Source organism: Suricata suricatta, chromosome 2, assembly GCF_006229205.1.
Source record: "Suricata suricatta isolate VVHF042 chromosome 2, meerkat_22Aug2017_6uvM2_HiC, whole genome shotgun sequence".
Taxonomy (NCBI): domain Eukaryota; kingdom Metazoa; phylum Chordata; class Mammalia; order Carnivora; family Herpestidae; genus Suricata; species Suricata suricatta.
In genome coordinates this window covers 78,897,362-78,919,246 of record NC_043701.1, presented here as the reverse complement: position 1 = coordinate 78,919,246, position 21,885 = coordinate 78,897,362, and the positions used below count along the sequence as shown (strand labels likewise).

General features: G+C 38.8%; 1 protein-coding gene and 1 pseudogene across 3 annotated transcripts in view; both read left to right on the top strand.

The window, feature by feature from the left end:
* CDK6 (cyclin dependent kinase 6) overlaps window positions 1-21,885 on the top strand; it is a 243,150-nt gene that overhangs the window by 38,429 nt on the left and 182,836 nt on the right. The gene's annotated exons all lie outside the window — the stretch shown is intronic.
* On the top strand, window positions 19,693-20,992 carry LOC115282869 (annotated as a pseudogene).

Below are 21,885 nucleotides of genomic sequence, written 5' to 3'. Positions count from 1 at the left end.
CTGTTGATTAATTGGCTGATTCTCAGTGTAGGGTAAGGAAGAGGTGTTTGACAAGATCCACAGAGTATTCTGTATTAATTGGTCCTCATCCTCCAACATTTCCCACCACATGAGGCAATTCGTAACTGAATTCAATATAAACTAAGGCTAAGAATTAGCCTTCTCTGAAGTACTTGTACATGCTGTCCAAAGAGATGGTCGTTTTAGAAGTTCTTCTAGCAAACCTGGGTAAATATGTCCTGAGATAATGTCTCTATTCTAACAGTTTCAAAGTTGCATGAATTAGAAGTCAAAATGCAGAAACATTCTGTTACAGTGTGTAGAAAAAGTATGTCTCAAGGTCAAGGTAACCACCGTTGCCTTTTCAGGAGTCCTCAGAATGATGGCTGGCTGCCCATAGACAGGGAGCCAATTCTGTGGTGTGGTTGCCATGTTCCAGGATCTTCCTGGCATTGAAGGCTGGAAGCCCGATTTTATTAGTATACCTAGAGGGATTGAGAGTCCAGGGATGACAGACTCATGCCAAGCTCGTAAGAAACCGAGGTTTGAACCAAAATGTTAATTTACTCTTTTCCAATAAAAGCTGTACTTCTCGAGTGTACTCAGATCTGCCAACCAAGGCATTGCCTTCCCTGCATGCTTATCTATGGGAAAGCCAGATTAGAGTGGGATAGTTTGCATGTGAGTGTGGAGCCCGTGAAGGGCGTTGGCTGATGATCTTAAAATGTCTGATGGCTTCAAACACTGTGTTCAGTTGCATCCATTTTGACTGTAGTCAAGGAAGTTCTGTTTGACACACAAACTCCCTCACCTGTGACAGGGTCTGAGCCACACTGCCAGATGGGGTCTTACCGAAGTTTGGTTCCATAAAGATAAAATCTAGGCTTTTAAAAAAGTATATTTAGTTGGCTACTGTGCACTCTGTTGGTTGCCATCACAACCCTGTCCCTTAGATTTGAGGCAATCATAGTCTCTTGGGCCTTTCCTGTTGGCAACTCATTCTCATCACTTATGTTTTGATTTTCCCCACTTCAATCTTAGGGGTTTTTTTCTTCATTTTGATTCAGGGGCTAAAATGGTTTCTGTCCCATGTCCTACTTACCTATCCTTTGTGTCTGTTCATTAAACTAATCTCCCTGACTGAAAACTAACTTGCAGATAACTTTTTGACACATCATTTAATAGTGGCATTTGAAAAAAGTTTTGTATGTAAATGGAGTATTTTAGAGTTCCCTAGTATTTTATTTACCTCTGTGTTTAACAAATAGTAAGCTATAAACTATATGCTTTGAGGTTTTAGAATTTTCATAGGTGAGTTTTTTGTGACTATCTAAAAAATAATATATTTAAGGGGGAAATGTTCTACTCTTACCAACTCAGTTTTTCTTAAAGAAACTGATATTATTTTAATTTTTTAATGTTTTATTATTTTTGAGACAGAGCATGAGTGGGGGAGGGTCAGAGAGAGAGAGAGACACAGAATCTGAAGACAGGCTCCAGGCCCTGAACTGTCAGCACCGAGCCCAACGTGGGGCTTGAACCTACGAACATGAGATCATGCCCTGAGCTGAAGTTGGAGGCTTAATCGATTGAGCCACCAGGTGCCCCAAGAAACTGATATTCTAATTCTGAAAGGGAAATATACTGTATATCTGAAAAACAAAGAAAAGAGAAGTGAAATATCAAAGGAGGTCAGAAACAATGTCAGTATAATAAATAAACCGTATTTACACATTTAGCCTCTAGTACAGTATAATTATCTCTCAAGTTACTCTATGAGTATGATTAGGAAGACTAAGAAGAGACTGTATAAACTATCAGGTTTACTAATCATTTTAGCGTGTCAGATCAAGTCAGATTCTGTGATCTCATAGAACAACTTGTTAGCTGTTCATTTCTCTGTTAGTTAAGGGAGGCTATGTAGCCGCTTTGGCTTTTTGGTTTTACTTTGAACAAAGAAATATGAGACAAGAGAGCAGTGATTAAATATCTACACATCTATAACTTTTTAGAGGTTATAAGAGTATATTCATTCCCGAGGTTATATTTTTCAAAACTGTTGTTCATTACCCAACCAGATGGGGATATTTGAAGTGATATTTTATTAACAGCCAGGAAACAACTAGTCAGTAACATTAGCATATATGTGCTTCTCAGGCTAATACCGAGGTCTAACCTTTGTATATACTACTTCCACACACATAATGTAAAAATTTATAAAATTCTGACATTAAGAAAAACTAGTTATATTAACATACGTGGGTAGTTGTGCTTAGAGAATTGGGCAGAATCATGGACGAGCTTACTGGTGTGTCAAGACTGAGACTTGGAAGAAACAGATCAGTTGTGTGCTGTGGCACAAATTAATTATCTTCTGTTGTTTTGATAGTGCTCTGAATCCAGATTGGAGTAGGGCTTGTCTAGGATGTGATTTAAGATACAAAGTTGTTTGTTTCAGGAAGCTCTCTTTTTGTAGTTCCTTGGAAATTTCTCAAAATGTTGGAAGAGTAAAACATGTTGTCATGTTAAAACATTTTGTGACCTAGTTTTGGCCTAAGTATACTTTTGTACTGGAAAGATACACAAGGGATTTAGGCTTTACTGTGATAGCTAAATGAACTCAAATATATGCTGAATGTAAGTTGCATTGATGATGATTAGATCACACATTTATAGATTCTCGACTTTGTTTTTCCTTTCATGATCTTTGGAGTTAAGGGTAGAGTTAAATTAAAGAGTAGCAAATTGTTTCCCTCTTTGGAAATAAGCAAAATCACCCTCTGATAATAAAATATTTCTTTAACATGTCAAAATAGTTACTAAGGAAAGAAAGCATGAGGGGGAAAATGGGGATACCTCATTTAGTGGCTTGCCGTTTAGGAAATGAAATATGTTTAATAAAAGTGCAATTGCCTTATACCGTGTGACTGGAAAATAATGAGACAAAGAAAAAAATGAAAAACACCATACTAGAACTTATATGACCAAATAAATCTTATCCCATGGGAGGCAATCCGGTTTTCTAGCTCTCCTCTAATTGAGCAAAACATTTTCACACTCTTTCAGAATTGTCTTCAGAACCATTTCATGAGCCAAACTCAAAAATCAACATCTTTACTTTATTATCACACCTCTTTTTGGACCCAAAAGAATATTACTCAGCCTGATCCCCCACTTAATTTATCAGTGTTGGCTCAGGCTATTTCCAAAAATACAGGGTGCTCTTTTACAGGACAATTAATTATTTTTGTTCATTTATTCATTTAGTGATGGGGGCCTAGTGCCTCCAGTGAGTCAGGTATGTTGTGGTAAGATATGGGGGTCTAGCTCTGGAGGTGGGGGCAGAATGGAGACAAGTGAAGATCACAGAAGATGCGCACCCCTGAGCAGTTTTTCAAATGAGCAGGAGGTCACCAGATGGGCAGAGAAGAGGAGAGCTTTCTAGACCGGGGTATCAGCTCATGTTGAAACATGGAGCAAACGCCATGCACATTTCAGGAACTTCACATATTTCAGGATGGAAAGAATCTACTTAAAAGATGAGAATAGAGTGATAATTAGGGGCGAGATCGTGCGGATCCTAGTAAGCCATGGAATGGAAGATATAGTGGTTGAGAGTGAAGGTTCTCTGTTTTTTGTTTTTTAATATTTATTTTTGAGAGAGAGAGAGAGTGCATGTATGAGTGGGGAAGGGGCGGGGCGAGGACAGGATCTGAAGCAGGCTCTGTGCTGACCTCAGACCATGTGATCCTAGGATCGAGCTCAAACTCATGAACTGCAAGATCATGATCTGAGCCAAAGTTGGAGGCTTAACCAACTGAGCCACCCAGGCACCCCAAGAGTGAGGGTTCTCTTGCCTAATTTTCTGAGTTCAAATTCTGACTCCTTCACTTATAAGTTTTATCATATTGGGCGATCTCCGAATCTTCCAGCCTTAGTTCTTTTCATTTGTAAGAGATGACGATGCCTACATCATAGGGCTACATTATAGGGTTAAGAGGTTCAAATACATAGTTCTTAGTACCATGCCTGGCACACAGTAAGCACACAATAAACAATAGGTTTTTATGCTGCTATTTGGTCCTGTGAGCAAGAAACAATAATGGAAGTATTTTAAAAAACAGAATATGCTTTATTAATAGACTGTGTAGCATTGATCACTCTTCACTTCTTGAAACAGTCTCTTCCCTTGCTTTTTTTCTTTTTTTTTTTTTTTTAATTTTAGAGAGAGAATGGAGCAGAGCAAGAGAGAGGGAGACAGTCCCAAGCAGGCTCCAAGCTCAGTGTGGAGCCCAATGTGGAGCTTGATCCCATGACTCTGGGATCATGATCTGAGCCAAAATCAAGAGTCTGACATTCGGCTGACTGAGCCACCCAGGCACCCCTGCTTTTTCTTTTCAAATAGCTTTTTGACACATAATTGACATGTCATAAAGTTTACCCATTTGAGGTGGGTGATTAAATGATTTTAGTATATTCACAGGGTTGTGTAACCATCACCATAATCTAATTTTACGTATTTTATTTAAAAAATTTATTAACATTTATTCATTTTAGAGAGACAGAGCATGAGCAGGGGAGGGGCAGAGAGAGAGGGAGACACAGAATCCGAAGCAGGCTCCAGGCTCTGAGCTGTCAGCACAGAGCCCAACGTGGGGCTGGAACACACTAACCATGAGATCATGACTTGAGCTAAAGTCAGCAGCTTAACCAACTGAGCCACCCAGGCGCCCCCACCATAGTCTAATTTTAGAATGTTTCATTCTCCCTTAGAAAACCCCATCCCTATTAGCAATCAGTCCCCATTTTCCTCCAGTCCCCTGCTACTGCTCACCCTAGGCAACCTCCAACCTACTTTCTGTTTTTATAGATTTGCCTGTTCTAGCCATTTCACGTGAATGGAATCATCCATAATGTAGTCTTTTATGACTGGCTTCTTTCACTTAGCATAATGTTTTCAAGAGTCATCCACATTGTAGCATATTATCAGTCATTCATTCTTTTTTGTGGCTAAGTGATATTCTACCGTATCTATATGACATAGTTTATTCATTCATCAGCTGATGGACATTTGGGTTACTTCCACTTGTTGGCTATTAGGAATAAAGGAGCTGTGAACATTCCTGGTCAAGATTATGTGTGGACTATGTTTTCATTTCTCTGAGGTGTGTATCAAGGAGTAGAATTGCTGGACCATATGGTAACTCTATGCTGAAGAGTTTGAGGAACTGCCAAACTGTTTTCCAGAGTGGCCGCACCTCCCTGCATCCCTACCATAGCAATATGTGAATTTCCACTTTTTCAACATCTTTGCAAATATTTGTTATTTATTATCTTTTTTAATTTTAGCAGTCTTGGTGTATATGAAGTGGTATCTCATGGTTTTGCTTCACATTTCTCTAGTGACTAATGATGTGAACATCTTCTCCTGTGCCTATTGGTCCTTATTATATTTTTAGAGAAATGTCTCTTCAAATCCTTTGCCCATTTTTATTTTACTTTATTTTCAGAGGTGTATTTGACAATGTTTGCCCATTTTTAAATTACGTTGTTTTTTTATTATTGATTATTTTATTTATTATAATAATAATATAGATTTATATTTTTTGGCTGCAGGACTCTTATCAGGTATATGATTTGCAAATAATTTGTCCCATTCTTCAGGCTGTCTTTTCATTTCATTTTTTATTTGTTTATTTTGAGAGAGAGAGAGAGAAGCAAAAGCAGGAGTGGGACAGAGAGAAAGAGGGGGAGAGAGAGAGAGAGAGAGAGAGAGAGAATCCCAAGCAGGCCCTTCACCGCCAGCACAGAACCCATTGTGGGGCTCAAACTCATGAACCGCAAGACCATGACCTGAGCCCAAATCAAAAGTCAGAAGCCCAACCGACTGAGCCACACAGGTGCTCCTGTCCTTTGATTTTCTTGATGATGTCCTTCATAACACAAATGGCTTTAATTTTGATGAATCCAATTTATCTATTCTTTCTTCTGTTGTTTGTTTTCGGTATTATATCTAAGGTATCATTGCCCAGATCAAGGTAATGAAGATATACTCTTAATGTTGTTTTGTAAAGAATTTTATAGTTTTAGCTCTACAGTTCAATTTGTGATCCATTTTGAGTTAATTTTAATGTATGTTGTGAGGTAGGGGTCCATCTTCAGTGTTTTGCTTGTGAATATCTAGATATTCTGGCATCATTCATTGAAAAGTGTGTCCTTTCCCCATTGAATGGTCTTGGCAAACTTGCTGAAAATCAGGTGAGCATAAATATAAGAGTTAGTTTTTGTACTATCAAGTGTATTCTGTGGATCTATATATTTATCTTTATGCCAGTACCACGCTGTCTTGAGTACTGTAGCATATAGTAAGTTTTAAACTCGAGAAGTCCCTCAACTTTTTTTTTTCAAGATTATTTTGGCTCTTTGGGCCACTTGCATTTCTGTGTGGATTTTAGGGTCACTTTGTCAATTTCTCCAAGAAGCCTGGGATTTTGCTATGGATTGCATTGAAATTGTCGATCAATTTTGGCAGTACCAGTACTGGTCTCTCTCTTTACTGCTCCAGTTGCTTTAATCTATCTGTATTTCTTACCTTAGGCTCTTGCAAACACTTTGAACTTCGTTTCCTCACCTCCAGTTTTATTCCCCTACAGTCCAACTTCTCTTCTGCAGTCAGAATGATATTTCCAGGTGGTCAGTCTGGCCATAGCATTGCCTACTGGAACATCCTTTGATTCTTCCCAGTGCTCAACAGATAATTTCCAGAGTTCTTAGCCTGGATTACCAACCCCTCCACAATTTCACTTCTGTGTACTTTTCCAGCTGCTCTCTTGCCATTTTCCAAGATAATCACCAAGTCATGCCAAACTATCCACAATTCCCCAAATATGAATTTTCCTGCATACCTACATACCTTCAGACATGCTGTTCCTTCTACCCGGACCATGCCACACTTCCTTAGTTTATCTGGCAAATTCCAGATCATCCTTAGACATTCTGCTCCCCAGCCACTTACCCTCTAGGCATATTTGAGTGCCTCTTCTACAGGGTTTCCATAATTCTGGAACTCCTTTATAACCCTTCATATAAGATAGACATGTCTTTAGGGCTAGAGAGTTGGTGAGGGCAGGGACTATAGTCTCTTCTGCCTTCAACTCATCATCTTATGCTAAACAGATTCCTGCTATATCTCCATCTCAGAGCTTCCCAGTTTTGGCCTGAGGCCTGGTACTAATTTTCCATCATCTGTGATAAAATTAGAAAAATAAGGTCCCTGTGGTAAATTTTTCAGAAAGCAAAATCTGGTTACATTTTGGGTGTTAAAATGTGTTTTCTAATGAAATGATGTTGATAGTGGATGGTAGGGTATATTTAGGTCTTTAGTTGACAACATTTTGTCAGAGCCCAAAATTTGTGGGAAATTTTATAGTTCCCTGGAAACCAAAGGTCTGGGAACACTGCTGTATCTCATGGGGTGGCACCAAGTCCCCAAAGTCAAAAGCCTATGAGTCATCCTTGGCTTCTCCTCCTTCCTCATCCCTCCACCCCCGCCACATTCAGACACTTAGCAAGTCCTGCCAATTCAACCTCCTAAATATTTCTGGAATCTGTACTCTCCTCTCCGTCCTTGCTGCCAATTCCTTAGGACAGGCCCTCTTTATTTTCCCTGTACAACTGCAGCAGTCTCCTTACTGGTGTTCTTGCCACTATTCCCCTCTTCTCCATGCCCATCGGAATGAGCTACTTAAAAATCAAAAGTAGATATCCATTTACTACGGGATTAGATTTCCTTATGGCATTCAAGGTTTTTCTCCAGTGGGATTTCTTGCTGCCTTTTGTTCACGCTTTCTCCTGGTTTTGAATGCCCTTTCTTTACCACTTTCTTGGGTAACTCCCAAGTTCAGTTGTCACTTCCTCTACAAACCCTTTCCTACAAGTCTGTTAGGTGCCCTTCTTTATTGCTTTTAAACTCCCTTGTATATATCTCTACCTCAGCATTTCCAGGTTAGTCAATATTCATCTTTTTATATCTGCCTTCCCACTAGGCTCTTAACAGCTTAAGAAAATGTATTTTATCCCTTGATCTTTCTATCCCTAGCACCCAACGCAAAGCTAGAAATTAACAAATATCGAATAAACGTTTGTTGGCTGAATGCATTTGTTTGGTATTACGATCAGATGTACACCGTGTAAGGTTCATTGACCAGAGGGAGAACTGAGTACAGGAAGTCTCTACGAGGCAGAGAACAGGATGAAAGCCCTTCATAGACATTTTGGCAAGAGTGATGAGTACCTGAACTCAGGAATTAGCAGTGGATAGAGAATTGTTTAGGTGGTGCAGTTGCTGGTTGATTAGATATAAGGGGTCAGGGAAGAACCTATGATTGCTGGAAGGTTTCTAGGATTAGGAAATTGGTTGGATGGTGGTGTGATTCACCAAGGGGTGTGAGCTCTGTTCAGAATATTGGTTGAAGTTGTCCAAGAGGTGACTGGTGTGGATTTGGGGAGAGAACTGATTTGGAGAGATAGATTGTAGATTCTGCCGCCTTTAGAGTTATCTGAAGTCTTAGCCATGAAGGAGATAATTACCATTTATTGTTGGTTGTGTTGCCAAGGTGGCAGTAGTACGTTGGGTAGGAAGAGATAGGACCATGAGATCATAAATACTGAAGGTACGGATCAAAGAGGAGAAAAAGGCATGTGAAAATTCTAATTGAAATCCTGGTTGTGTGTCTTACAGCTCTGGATCACTCTGGACAAATTACTGTTTATCTTAGCTGCTGCCATTTGTAAAATGAGAATAATTGTATCCACTTAGTAGGGATATTGAAAGAATTCAGTGAGTTTGCATGTGTAAAGTCCCAGGTCCAGTCCCAGGCTCACTCTAGGGACTCATGAATGATAGGTCAGAGAGGAGATTCAAGAAAATATTTCTCAGGGCATGAAGATAGTTTAATCCTTCTCCAATATGGAGTAACTCTGTAAAAAATGTGGGAAAAATAAAATTACTTTTCTGATACCTGGCTAATTGTCAGGTCAAAAGTAACAAAATTATCTTGAAAACAAAGAATTTCTTAGTGGTAACGGGAATTCCAATGAATATATAAAACTTAAAACAGTCTTTCTAGTTTGAAATAATACTAACTTAGCTTTTATAATATTGAAATCTTTTTTCCTGTATAGCTCTGTCCATCCCCTTTTATGCTATGATAGTCATACATTTCATCTTTATATATTATGTTGCCATTATCATAGATTTATAATTACTGCCATATGCATTTGTCTTTTTAATCATATTAGAAAAAAAAAAGAGTTCCAAACCAAACTACAATATTATTGGCTTTCTTTATGTTTACCTATGTAGTTCGTTACCCTTGCCCGTGCTCTTATTCGGTTCATGTGGCTTTGAGTTACTCTCTCCCGCCCTTTCGTTTCAACCTGAAGGACTCCCTATAGCATTTCTTCTAGGGCAGGCCTCCTGGCCACAGACTCCTGCAGCTTTTGTTTATCTGAGCATGCCTGGATTTTACCTTCATTTTTGAAGGACAGTTTCTCTGGATATAGAATTCTCAGTTAACAGTTTTTTCTTTCAGCACTTTAAATTTGTCATCCACTGCCTTTTGCCTCCTGCGGTTCTGATGAGACATGGGCTGTTGTTAATCCTACTGAGTTTCCTTTGTAGGTGGTGAGTAGCTTATCTCTTGCTACTTTCCAGATTCTATTTTTGCTTTTTGAAAGTTCCATTTGTGCTGTGTCTGTTTGGATTGTCTTGCCCCATGTTTACGTGCCTAGAAAGCACTCAAATAAAGGATCATAATAATAGTGCTGAATTAAATGATCATAATTTCATAATAACTAATCATGAATTATCCATCAGTAGAACACAATCAGTAGAGTGTGCTTAAAAAGTCAAGAAAATATTCAGTGCATGCCATAGAGGATTCTATTAAAAACTTTACTTAAAATTTTTTTTAAGTTTATTTATTTTGAGAGACAGTGAGTGTGTGCACAAGCAGGAGAGGGGCAGAGAGGAGAGACAGAACCACAAGCAGGCTCCACGCCATCATCACAGAGCCCGATGCAGAGCTAGAACTCAAGAACTGTGAGATCATGACCTGAACTTAGATCAAAAGTTGGACACTGAGCCACTTAGCCGACGGCACCACCCAGGCACCGCAAAAACTTTAATTTTTAAAAGTATTGTCAGGGCTCGAGATGGGTTGCTCTTACAGTTCTTTGCAAAAGAAAAATAATTCTTTGCGGAACATGTAGTTTCAGGTACACTTACACATTGTTATCTCCTTTAGTTTTTTTTTTAAGCTTTTTTTGTAAGTTTATTTATTTTGAGAGAGACAGAGTACAGGTGGGGGAGGGGAGAAAGAGAGAGAGAATCCCACACAGGCTGTGTGAGGTCAGTACATATACTGTTGAAACCTGCATTTTCTTTCAGTGATATATTATAAATGTCTTGCTTTCAATGCCATGAAATAGTCACCTTATTATATGAAATATTCCAATAAGAAAGATCAAACTCTAAAATAAAATTATGTAAGCATACTACATCATAACTTAGCCTTCTACATTTTTACATCTGAACAAAAAAGCCTAATTTCAGATGCCTGAGTTTGGCAGTTGATAGAGCAGTTCTTTCAACTTTTCTAACTACATGCTGTTTTCTTATCTTTTGATATAGTTTCCTGATGGTGTTCTTAAAATATATTTATAGAACCTTTCTCAGTTCTTAACACAGTACTTCCTGGAAATTTTGCTTGAATAGATCTAATTTTAAAAGGTAAGATGTTAGATGTTAATTTTTATAATGACTTAAAAAAAAACCATGTGTTCGTTATTGTGGTTGCTTATACTTTATCATATTAGAAAGGGCACAGAATTCTTTGTCATGAGACCCAGGTATCTCATTTTTTTAGTTAGCTTTGCCATTCTGCATTCTGTTGGCCTGTGTCTCCTTATCTATAAAATAAAAGTACAGAACCAAATAATTTCTAAAGCTCCCCATACTTTCAAAATTCCATAATACTACCTTGGCTTGTATGATAAACATTAGAGTAACTTGAAGAATTCGTGAGCTTTCATTGTTTCTCTTTTATTTCAAGATAATTTTGTTACTTTTGACCTGACAATTAGCGAGGTATCAGAAAAATAATTTTATTTTTCCCACATTTTTTACGAGTTACTCCATATTGGAGAAGGATTAAAATCACAAACCTTCAGTGAGGCAGTAATGCATACAAACTTTTTTTCCTAGAACAAATTTAAGAACTTAAGTTGTTAACATATTTAATTTTTAAAACTACTATTTCAGGATTGAGGATTAGGATTTTTCTCAGTAACTCAGAGGAGCAGATTGAAGAATATATATGAGTGATGGAAGGAAGAAAACTTAAGTGAGAAAAGAAGGTTTTATAATTCTTGTTTTTAAAATGGTGATTTTTTTTCTTATTAAAAACCGGTAAGTTCTCATTTTAGAAAGTCTGGTAGACAAATAACAGAAAAAGCAATTCCGTATTCTTATCACCAAGAGATAACCACTGTTAGTATCTTGATTTATCTTTTTTTTAATAAAATGTATTTATTTATTGAGAGAGAGAGAGAGAGAATCCTAAGCATGCTCCGCCTGGTCAGTATGGAGCTGGATGTGAGGCTCGAATTCACAAGCCCCGAGACAATGACCTGAGCCAAAATCAAGAGTTAGACCCTTAACTGACCGAGCCACCCAGGTGCCGCTCTTGATTTATCTGTCTACCATTTCGTTTATATTTATGGAATCATACTATACATATTCTTTTGAAACCCACATTTTCTTTTAATAATATATTATGTATGCCTTTCCATGTTCTGAATAAATATGAATCTGAATTTTCTATTAATTTGTGAATCTTTCTTGCCAGATTACTCTCCAGAAAGGTGTTTTTTTATTTGTTTTTTTAACGATTTGTACTCCCACAGTTATGTGGCTCTATTTCACAAAACCTCACAGATGCTATGCCATTTTATCACATAAAAATTTGTTACCTAATTTGAGGGACTTAAATAGTATATTGCTAATGTTTTCATTTATGTTTCTTTAAGTTATAACTATAGTTTAATATTTTCTCATATATTTACAGTCATTTATGTTTCCTTAAAAGGAACTAACTTCAGTAGCTGCTTTATTAGATAAGAACCTAATCCCAAGTACCTGAATTAGTGCTGGGATAAATTTACTCACCTCATAAGGATGTGATTATGAAAGATTTTTGGCTTACTGTGTAGGTAGTTTGGTTAGTTTTCTTCTAAGACTCGGCAGACAGTCTTCAGCACAGACAGCTGCCTAGTTTTGGCTGATTCGTCGTTTTTCCTCAAGAGAGGCCCAAAGCTGGAGAACAGGGCTTTTACAGGTCAGAAATGGAGACAGAACTGAATGTTGAAAGTTTTCCAGAATGCAGCACTCTTTCTGACTCCAGCCAAAGCTGTTGACTTTGCTTTCAAAAATATCATTTAACTCTTGTGCTTTTGAGATCAGAATATCTTTTTCTAGCTCTGTTGGGTGAACTGAAGTGTGCCATTTTTCTAACTAGTTCAGGGGAAGATGTAAGAGGCCTAGAAGGGATCAATAGTTTCAACTTTATTTTTCCTGTGAATTTTCTGAACATTTATTTTTTTCAGCCCAGCATGTAAAGCATATCCTGCTATACACAAGTTTACAAAAACATTTGTGGATTGGCATTACCACAGCTCCAGGCAGCCAGTGTACCTCCCTTGCCATAGAGAGGTCTCTGACCCAAGTGCTGCCCTACATACAGAGGCAGGATTGCACAATGGTTAGGAAATCAGACTCTGGAAGCCTAATTTGAGATCCTATCTCCACCACTTACTGTCCTGTGCTTTAGGCAAAATACTAAACCTCTCTGGCTATTTCTTTTCTCCTTTTGTTTTTAAACAGCTTTATTGAGATATACTTTACATTCCATCAGCTTTATCTGTATAAACAGTTCAGTGGTTTTTAGTCTTTTTATGGAGTTGTGCAACCATCACCATGATCTAATTTTTTATCACCTTAAAAAGAAACCCAGCACACCTTAGTGGTTGTTTTCTGTTTCTCTCCCCCTCTCCCTGCCCTGCCAACCTCCAGGCCCAGCCAACCATTAATCTACTTTGTGTCCCTATGAATATGCCTACTGAAGATTTATCTATATCACACCGTGTATCTCTTCCTCATTCTTTTTTTTATTACCAAATACTATTCCATTACATAGATATACCACATTCTGTTTATCCATTCATCAGTTGATGGACACAGGTTATTTCTACGTCTTTAGCTATTATTAATGATGTTGCAATGAACATTTGTTTATATACATCTGTTTCCTTATTCATAAAATGAGCACCATTTCATAAAGTTGTTACGAGGACTAAAAAATTCTAAATATGTAGAATTAGGCAGTAGATAGGGAGCAAACTAACAGTGTTAAGTAATAAATGCAGCTTATTAGTGTGTGTCCTCCTTTACCACCAGTTACAAGATGTGGCTTACTCAGAGTGCCATGCTTTCTTTCCGAGTGATGTCTCTGAAGATACCCTCTTTCCTTTTGCTGCTGACTTTTCCCTGAGTTATAATTCTGAAAAGTTTACTTCATTCAGTAAACAGTATTGAACACCTGCTGTGTGTTAGATGCCCTACTGGCTACCATGCTGGGTGCCATGGAGAATTAAAAGAACAGGATAAACACAAGTGTGACACCGTTTAAGCCTGCTTTTAGTTTGCTATTCTGTAACCTCTGACCTGCCAGTAGGGTTTAGGATTTGGAGGCCCCTGAACCCCATCTTCACACCAAATGCCACAGTTTTTGAGGTCTCTTAATCCATTCCCTCTTGTCAGGCCCTTATTTTGACCAGCATATCTATGTATGTCTGTGAAGCGGCTGATTGAAGCTAACTCGTATCTTAGGAAAAGGCTAAAAGTAAGGTAATTGAGTCTGGGGCGGAGAACCTCAACATGTAAAAGAGTAGGATCTCATTCCTGCGCTGTAGCTGGGGTTGCTGAAGGGAGTTTATTCTAATCAATATGTAATAGTCTCTAAGTTTCTCAGTTTGCAGTTTTCTTCTTTTTATAGAGTTGACTTTATGGGTTTTTGAACCCAAAAAACTATTTGGTTTTGGAACTGGACTCAGCAAAGTATCATCACTGTCAGCTTGCTACCCGTGTTTTCTCTCTTGACTCTGGGTAGATTGACTTGCATGGTGACTTAGAATACACTTACTGAGTATTTGCCTCTGCTGCCAGTCTCTGCCCAGTAAGAGAACAGCTATGTTTTTATGATTTCCTCATTTGTTTTAGCTCTAAAGTAGTGTTTCCTTTTTCCCATAATAGCATATAGTCAGCATAACAGAGGGATCCTACTACCTCATTCTCTCTGCCTTTCATTCAGACAAAATGCATTAGTAGTTTAAAGAGCTGTTGAGTAAGGTAACAAGTGCTTGCCTTAGAACTGACTGTGAATGAAGTTTAAATTCTATTGTTTAATTTCCGTTTCAGGAATTCACCTTGAATATGAGCGCAGTAATATAAGGCACCCCATGTTCCCATTAGGACATCCAGAAAGCTTATTTGGGGCCTCGCTAATAGTATACCAATTTTGTGCTGTCATGTGCTATCATATGGTAGCAGTGTGTTTCCATATATACAAGTTTTACTCTTTGCTCTGTTTTAAATATTTACTGTAGCGCAAGTCCTGTCTTGTAAACTTTCCCAATTTAGGGGATTCCCATGTAACTTGTAAAACATTTTCTGATTAATGCATGCAAAGGTACTAATTCATAGATCCAGATGTTCACATATATATAGATAGAAGCTGAAACCAGATTAGTCGAAACTCTAAGGATGAACGGGAAGAAGATGAACCACAAAACGTTCTTATGAACACTCTTTAATGCTATAAAGAATCAAGTGATTTCATACGTAAAAGAAGTTGACTTGGCATTCCCTTGTTAGGTTATGGTAGCCTTAAACTTAACAACATGAACACAAAGAGATTTCCCTGCTTTAAAGTTACTGTTTGACATTTCAGTTGACCCTTGGATAACACGGGTTTGAGTGGGCACACCATTTACATGTAGATTTTTTTTCCAGTACAGTACAGTACCGTAAGTGTATCTTCTCTTATGGTTTTCGTAATTACATTATCTTTTCTCTAGCTTACTTTATTTTAGAAATACAGTATGTAATACACATAACATACAAAACATGTTAATCAACTGTGTTCTCAGTGAGGCCTCCAGTCAACTGTAGACTATTGGAAGTTAAGTTTTGGAGGAATCAAAAGTTACACATGGTTTTTTGACTGCAGGGAGGTCGGCACCCCTGAACTCCACATTGTGTAAGGGTCCACTTTGCTGTGCGTGTCTCCTTTTCAGCAATAGGTGGTGGGGTTGCTTAATTGAGGGTTCCAGGAGGACATATCTCTGAGCATTGGATTCAGCCTTTAAATTAAACTCTGTATCTTTGTGTTATTTTTAAATACTTCTCCTTGCCTCCTCACTTCCTCTTACCCCACTGAGTCCTTTCCTGTTCTAGGTTACATATTCCTGTTTGCGATGAACTTTTCTCTGTGTCATCTTCTGTCTTTCTCTGCTTTTTCTCCACAAAATGTTTCTGTAGTTAGACCAAGAGCCTCAAATAAGAATCCTGAAAGGAAACCGCATGGTTCCTTGGGAGGAATGAATTAGTCTTTCCTGGGGCTGCCCAGTGTAGCCCAGTGGACTTGCTCATGGAGGAACCATGTAAGGTGAATTTTCTCCTGGCAAGTCAGGATTGGTGCAGGCACCTACAGGAAACTAATGTTGTTTATATACTTGACCTTAATTCATTAAGAATTTTGTTTAATATATAAGACATAATATATAAGACATATTTGAAGTCAGATGTCAATGTTTCAAAATCACTTAACCCTTTCAAGATATGTATAAGTGTCTTAGGGCTGTTTTTGGTTTTTGTTTGTTTGCTAGTAATAAAAGCCCAACTCAAACTGGATAAGCATGAAAGTGATGTTACTGACTAACATAACTAATAAATCCAAGCGTATGTCAACCACAGGTAGGACTAGTACTTATCCAGAGTCTCTTGCCTGTCATTTCTCTGCTCTAGCTCTTTTCCCTGCTGGCTGCATTCCCTGGAATGCTCACTAAAGTGGTGGCAATGACAGCCATCGGCAGCTGCAGGCTTAAATGTTGCTGGTTTGGTAATCTCAGATAAAGAGACCGCTACCCTCCCAAAAGATACAGTAAAAGTCCTGGGACTGAGTCACATGGTCCTGTCCGTTCCTGAATCAATCGTTATCACTCTCTTTGTTCAGGGTATGTTACATACAATGTTGTGCTCATGCCCCCAAAACCATATTGTCAGAGTAGGAGTAGTTCCTTAAAAAAATGAGGATATGGTTTATAGAAGAAGTAATAGGTGTTGGAAAGGCAGACATCACAGATGTCTACTGTAATAGCACATAGAATGATTTGCTTTGATGTGATATATAAAGTTTTATGTTATATTTATAGACTTTATTTGGAATTAATACACAGCCATGTGTCATTACTTACGGTTTTATGTGTCCGTCTTCTCTCCCCTGGCTAGATAGTAAAGCTCTTACAGACAGTACCCATCTTAGATCTATTGGAAGCCCTAAAACTGAGTACCACACCTGCACATGGTAGGTACTCATAAATGTTTATGGATGCTGCTGAAATGGCAAGTTCCTTCTGGCACATGCTGATTATTATTGGTGGCAAATACCTCTGGAGTTATACCATTCAGTGTTGGGTTAGAACAAGTGCACAGACAGTCCATATTTAACCAGCAAAAGGAGAACACCCTGGCAAGGATCTAGTAACGTAGGGCAAGTGGGATGCTGAACATAAATTGAGTCCATGCAAGAAGCTATAGGCACAGAATGTGCTTCGTGGACTATAGTGTAAGAGAGATAAAAAAGAATAATACTTCTTAATTCCAAAGACTGGCTGTCGTTCAGAAAAATTTTGTTTAGGGCCCTTAGGCAGCTGTGCCAGACGTCTCTCAGCTCTTGAACTATTTGATGTCCAAACATTCAAGAGTATGAAAAAAAAAGCGACAGGAAAAAAAGTCCTCCTAGAACTTCCTATGATCGGTCAAAGTTTAATCACAGCAAATAATGCAGATTTCCCTTTTATTATAACCACAACAGAAAGGCAGGGCTTGTGTTTACAAAGCATGTTGTTTGGGAGACCTTGGTAAATTGTAATCTTTGGAAATCCCAAGCCTATTGGATGTAATCCCATCCATTAGATGAAGGCAACTTGCCTATGTAATAGATCCAGAATAGCAAGTTAAATGGAAAACATGAACAGGAAGCAGTCATTAAGAATTACAATGGGTAGGATGCAGAGTTAATTCACGGAGATATTTTGTTATGAGATAATTACATCACTAGGACAGCTGGAGGGCTGAGAGCTGTGCTGGGACCACAGTGCTCGCTCTCTGCCCTGCAGCTGAGAGGTCAGGACAGTAGAGACAGGGGAGAACTTACTTTACAGGATAGTTAGGGGCTTGGCCGACTTAACTGTGAGATGGTAATGACCTATCTGCCTCTTTTGGATTGCCTTTTGCATAGTTAAACTGGATTTCATAGACTCAGTAAATGCCGAGAACCACTTTTCACTTCTACCTTTTGAACATTCCCTTGGATCACATTAAGCACAGCTCTAATGGACACGTATTGAATGGTAGTTTTCATTTCCTCTAAAAGTCGTCTGCAATATTTTGTTCATATTCAGCACAGTGTGAATATATTTCTCGTATGGAACTTCAGTCATGCAGTCGTTGAAATGGTATTTTTGTCAGTTTACTGAATAGCAAAAATAAAAATAAAAAGTTTTAGAAAGTCTCAAGATGTTGGTCAACACAAGAAATCATGCAGTTGAAGTTATTTTCCAGTGTTTATGTTCAAATGTTCAGACCTGTCTGGCTCTTTTGTTTTGCAAGTTTAGGGGTTATAGGCAGCCTGGCCACATTCCTCATTGATTTATATAAATATATTACAGATTGTTAACCTCCTGCCAAATACCAGGGATTTCAGTTCTTGTTTAGCTCAGTTGCTTTATGTGAGACTTATTTGTTATATTAAACATCTATGTTCTCTTTATTGCCCACCACAGTGACTGTTATTTATTTGATTTGGGGTAATTCCAGAGGGAGTCATTGTAGACAAAAAAGCATCATAAATATTATGTTCTGAAATTCCTGAGATGAATACAGGCTTTTCCTGCTATTTGAAAGTAGACTGTTCCTATGAAACCTTTTGTAGGCTGAAGTGGTGTAAAGTGAAGAAGCAATTACCATTAATTTATATGGAAATTTTTTGAGTGCTCCCAGACCTATAACATAACCTCTCCTCGGCTTTTCTGATATCCTAGGACACATCTTGCTCATGGGTACACAGAATAAATCGAGATGAAGCACAGAGGCTCTCACAATTCAAAACTAAGGTGGCTTGATGCCTAGAGGCTGAGTATGGTAGTGAGGACAGAGGTTGGGGGTACCCTCTCACTATTTGGGGTGCGTGCTGCTTCTGTAAAGGCTCACTACAAAACAAATATTGAGTGCTGTTTTCACTTTTCTCCTTTTTTCCCAAAAGTGAAAATCCTCAGGGCATCTGGGTGGCTCAGTTGGGTAAGCATCTGACTCTTGATTTCAGCTCAGGTCATGATCTCAGTTTCACGAGTTCAAGCCCCACATCAGACTCTGTGCTGACAGTGCTGCTTGGGATTCTCCCTTTCTCTCTGCCTCTCTCCCGCACTCTGTCCCTCTCAAAATAAATAAACAAAAATTTTCAAAAAAGCGAAAATCTTCTTCCGATTTCTTTGGTTAGTGAAAACAGGCATACTAATGTAGGACTTTTGTAAAAGTGAAGTGGCATAACCCAAACTTTTGAAAATTGGTTATACCTGTGTTTATAATTATTGCTTCAGAATGCATTTCCCTATACATTATGACTAATAGAACCTATTATTTTTTTTAATGTTTTATTTATTTTTGAGAGAGAGAGAGAGAGAGATACAGCATGAGCAGGGGAGGGTCAGAGAGAGGGAAACACAGGATCTGAAGACCGGCCTCAGGCTCTGAGCTAGCTGTCAGCACAGAGCCTGACGCGGGGCTCGAACCCACGAACTGTGAGATCATGACCTGAGCCGAAGCCAGATGCTTAACTGACTGAGCCACCCAGGTGCCCCTATAACCTATTATTTTTACGGTGATAATGTTCACTAAACAAGTCAGAATTTTGTATTTTAGTGTAGAGCAGTATTTCCCAAAAATGTCTTCTTTGGGATCCTGGCTTAGTAGGATGGTGGCTGCCAGCATTGGAGCCAAAAAAGGCCGGTATCCTCTTATAGGTCCTCCCAGGACCACTATTTCCCTTGATGTCGCTTGTGAATTTCTAAGGAGAAAGTAATAGGCTGCATTTTCCAAATGAAGTTATATTAGCACCCTAACTGACTGGAAAGACACTGATGCCCATGGCCCGTCTCAGCACTGAGGGAGGCCTGTGGAGTGGCGGACACCTGCCGGAGCCAAGCCGTCTCCTCTGTCCCAGCCAAGGCCAAGTCCATGGAGCACTGCAGCAGGTTAGGGAGCTGTGGTGAGAGGTTATTGGCCTTCTCCTCCAGAAGCTGGGCCCAGAGGTGGTGGACTCCAACCCCTGCGGCCACCATCAGATAGCATCGGAACGTGTGGGAATTGAAAGGGACTGCGAGGAAATCTGTGCCTTTGCTGTAGCAGTCGTAGGTGGTGGCGGAGTAGGTCATGTGACTGCAGAAATGCTGACAAGGTGTGCGGCGTAGCTAAGTGGCTACTCTTGAACAGGCCAGTATGAATAGACCTTTCTTCCAGCCTCATCAAGCAGGATTCAGAAAAGTTCAAGCAGCAGAACATACTTTGAGGAACATTAATCCTGATGTTCTTTTTGAAGTATACAACCACAAGATAGCCACAGCAGAAAAACATTTTATGGATAGAATAAGTAATGGTGGATTAGAAGAGAACAAACCAATGGACCTAGTTTTTAGCTGTGTGCACAGCTTTGAAGCTCAGATGACAGTCGACACAGCCTGTTACGAACCTGGGCAAACCTGGATGGAGTCTGGGGCCAGTGAAAGTGCTGTTTCAGGGCATGGACAACTCCTCATTCCTGGAGAATCTGCTTGTTCGGCATGTGTTCCACCACTTACTGTTGTTGCAAATATTGGAGAAAAGTTTTTGAAACGAGAAGGTGTTTGTGCAGCCAGTCTTCTACCACTATGGGGGAGGTTGCTAGGATCTTGGTACAAAAGGAGTTAAAGTTTTTATTAAACTTTGGTACTTTTTGCGTTGGATAAAATGCATTGCAGGATTTTTTTTTCTTCCCTACTATGTCCGTGAATCCACATCCTCAGTATGTTGACAGAAACTGCTAGAAGCCAGGTGCCTGGGTGGCTCAGTTGGTTAAGCATCCAGCTTTGCCTCAGGTCATGATCTCAAGGTTTGTGAGCTCAAGCCCCACTTCAGGTGAGCTGGAACCCTGATCCAGGCTCTGCATTCTCTCTCCCTCTTGCTCTGTGCCTAGTGGGATTCTCTCCCCACCCCACCCCCACCCCTGCCCACCTGCCCCTTGCTCACTTGCGTGTGCATGCGTTCTCTCTCTTCCTCTCTCTCAAATAAATAAATAAGTAAAATATATTTTTAAAAGACAAGACAGGAGGTTGTTCAAGAAGAGGGAGAGATAATACATGAAGACCCTGAGTGAGGTCTTGAGTCGGTATCTGAAGTTTCAAAAGAGGAAATTCTTCAGGTCCAGTTCTTGACTTACCTGAAGGAATTATAGTGGCATATACAATTCCCAAAAAGCAAGAAGATTCTGTACCTGAGGTAACTGTGGAAGATTCTGGTGAAAGCTCAGAAGACCTCTTGGCCAAAATATAGAATATATAGATAATGGACTGACCAGTATTTTATTTCCTGAGTTTGAGCCTATGAAACATTAATTGATACATAATCTTTATAAAATTGTTATACTTTTTGAAAATACTATGTTACTTGTTGCTTAATCCCTTCATCTGAATCAGTCAGTTTTCTAAAACCCACATTTCATTCTAGTTAAGAAAACTTGAAAACTTAGCCACTGAAATGTTTTGGCCTTTTGGTGGGAAGAAAGGACCAATCTGATGATATATTTCTTTTCTTTCTAGTAATTCTTTGTGGTCTGTTGCCTCAGGCCATGGACAATAAAGTAGTATGTGGTTCTCAAATACAGGGAAAAAGATAGGAGGTGTAACCTATTGATTAGATCCAGCAGGCATCAGTCTACTCATTGTGCTTAGAATCACTCTCTGTAAGAAAACTATCCACTGCTGTTGACTTGGCCAACAATTAATTTAGAATAGTTAATCCATAAAATAAAAATATCCTCTCAAATGTTACCTGATGAAATACAAGCTGAAATGTAGCCATTAGAAAATTTTGTAAGCCTGTGAATTATATATTCAAAACAAGACAAAGGCAAATAAAAGGAAGCTTTCTTCATGGATAAACAGAAAAAGCTACTTCTGGAAGTACAAATTATTCTATTTTTGCACTGATCCAGGAAAAGAAATCATTGCATCTGTGGAATATGTATCTGGAGTCACTGTACTGAGGAGCAAAGAATAAATTTAGGCTAAAATCATCTAGATGATACCCATTATATGGGCTGTCTTCTGAATAATTCATTTTAATTTGATTCTCTAGGTAATTATAGATAGTTGTATTGGGGGCATGAAAGAGACCTAAATTTTCTCTGTAATAACTGGCATGTATTTATTCACAGGAAGGGTATCATTTACCCT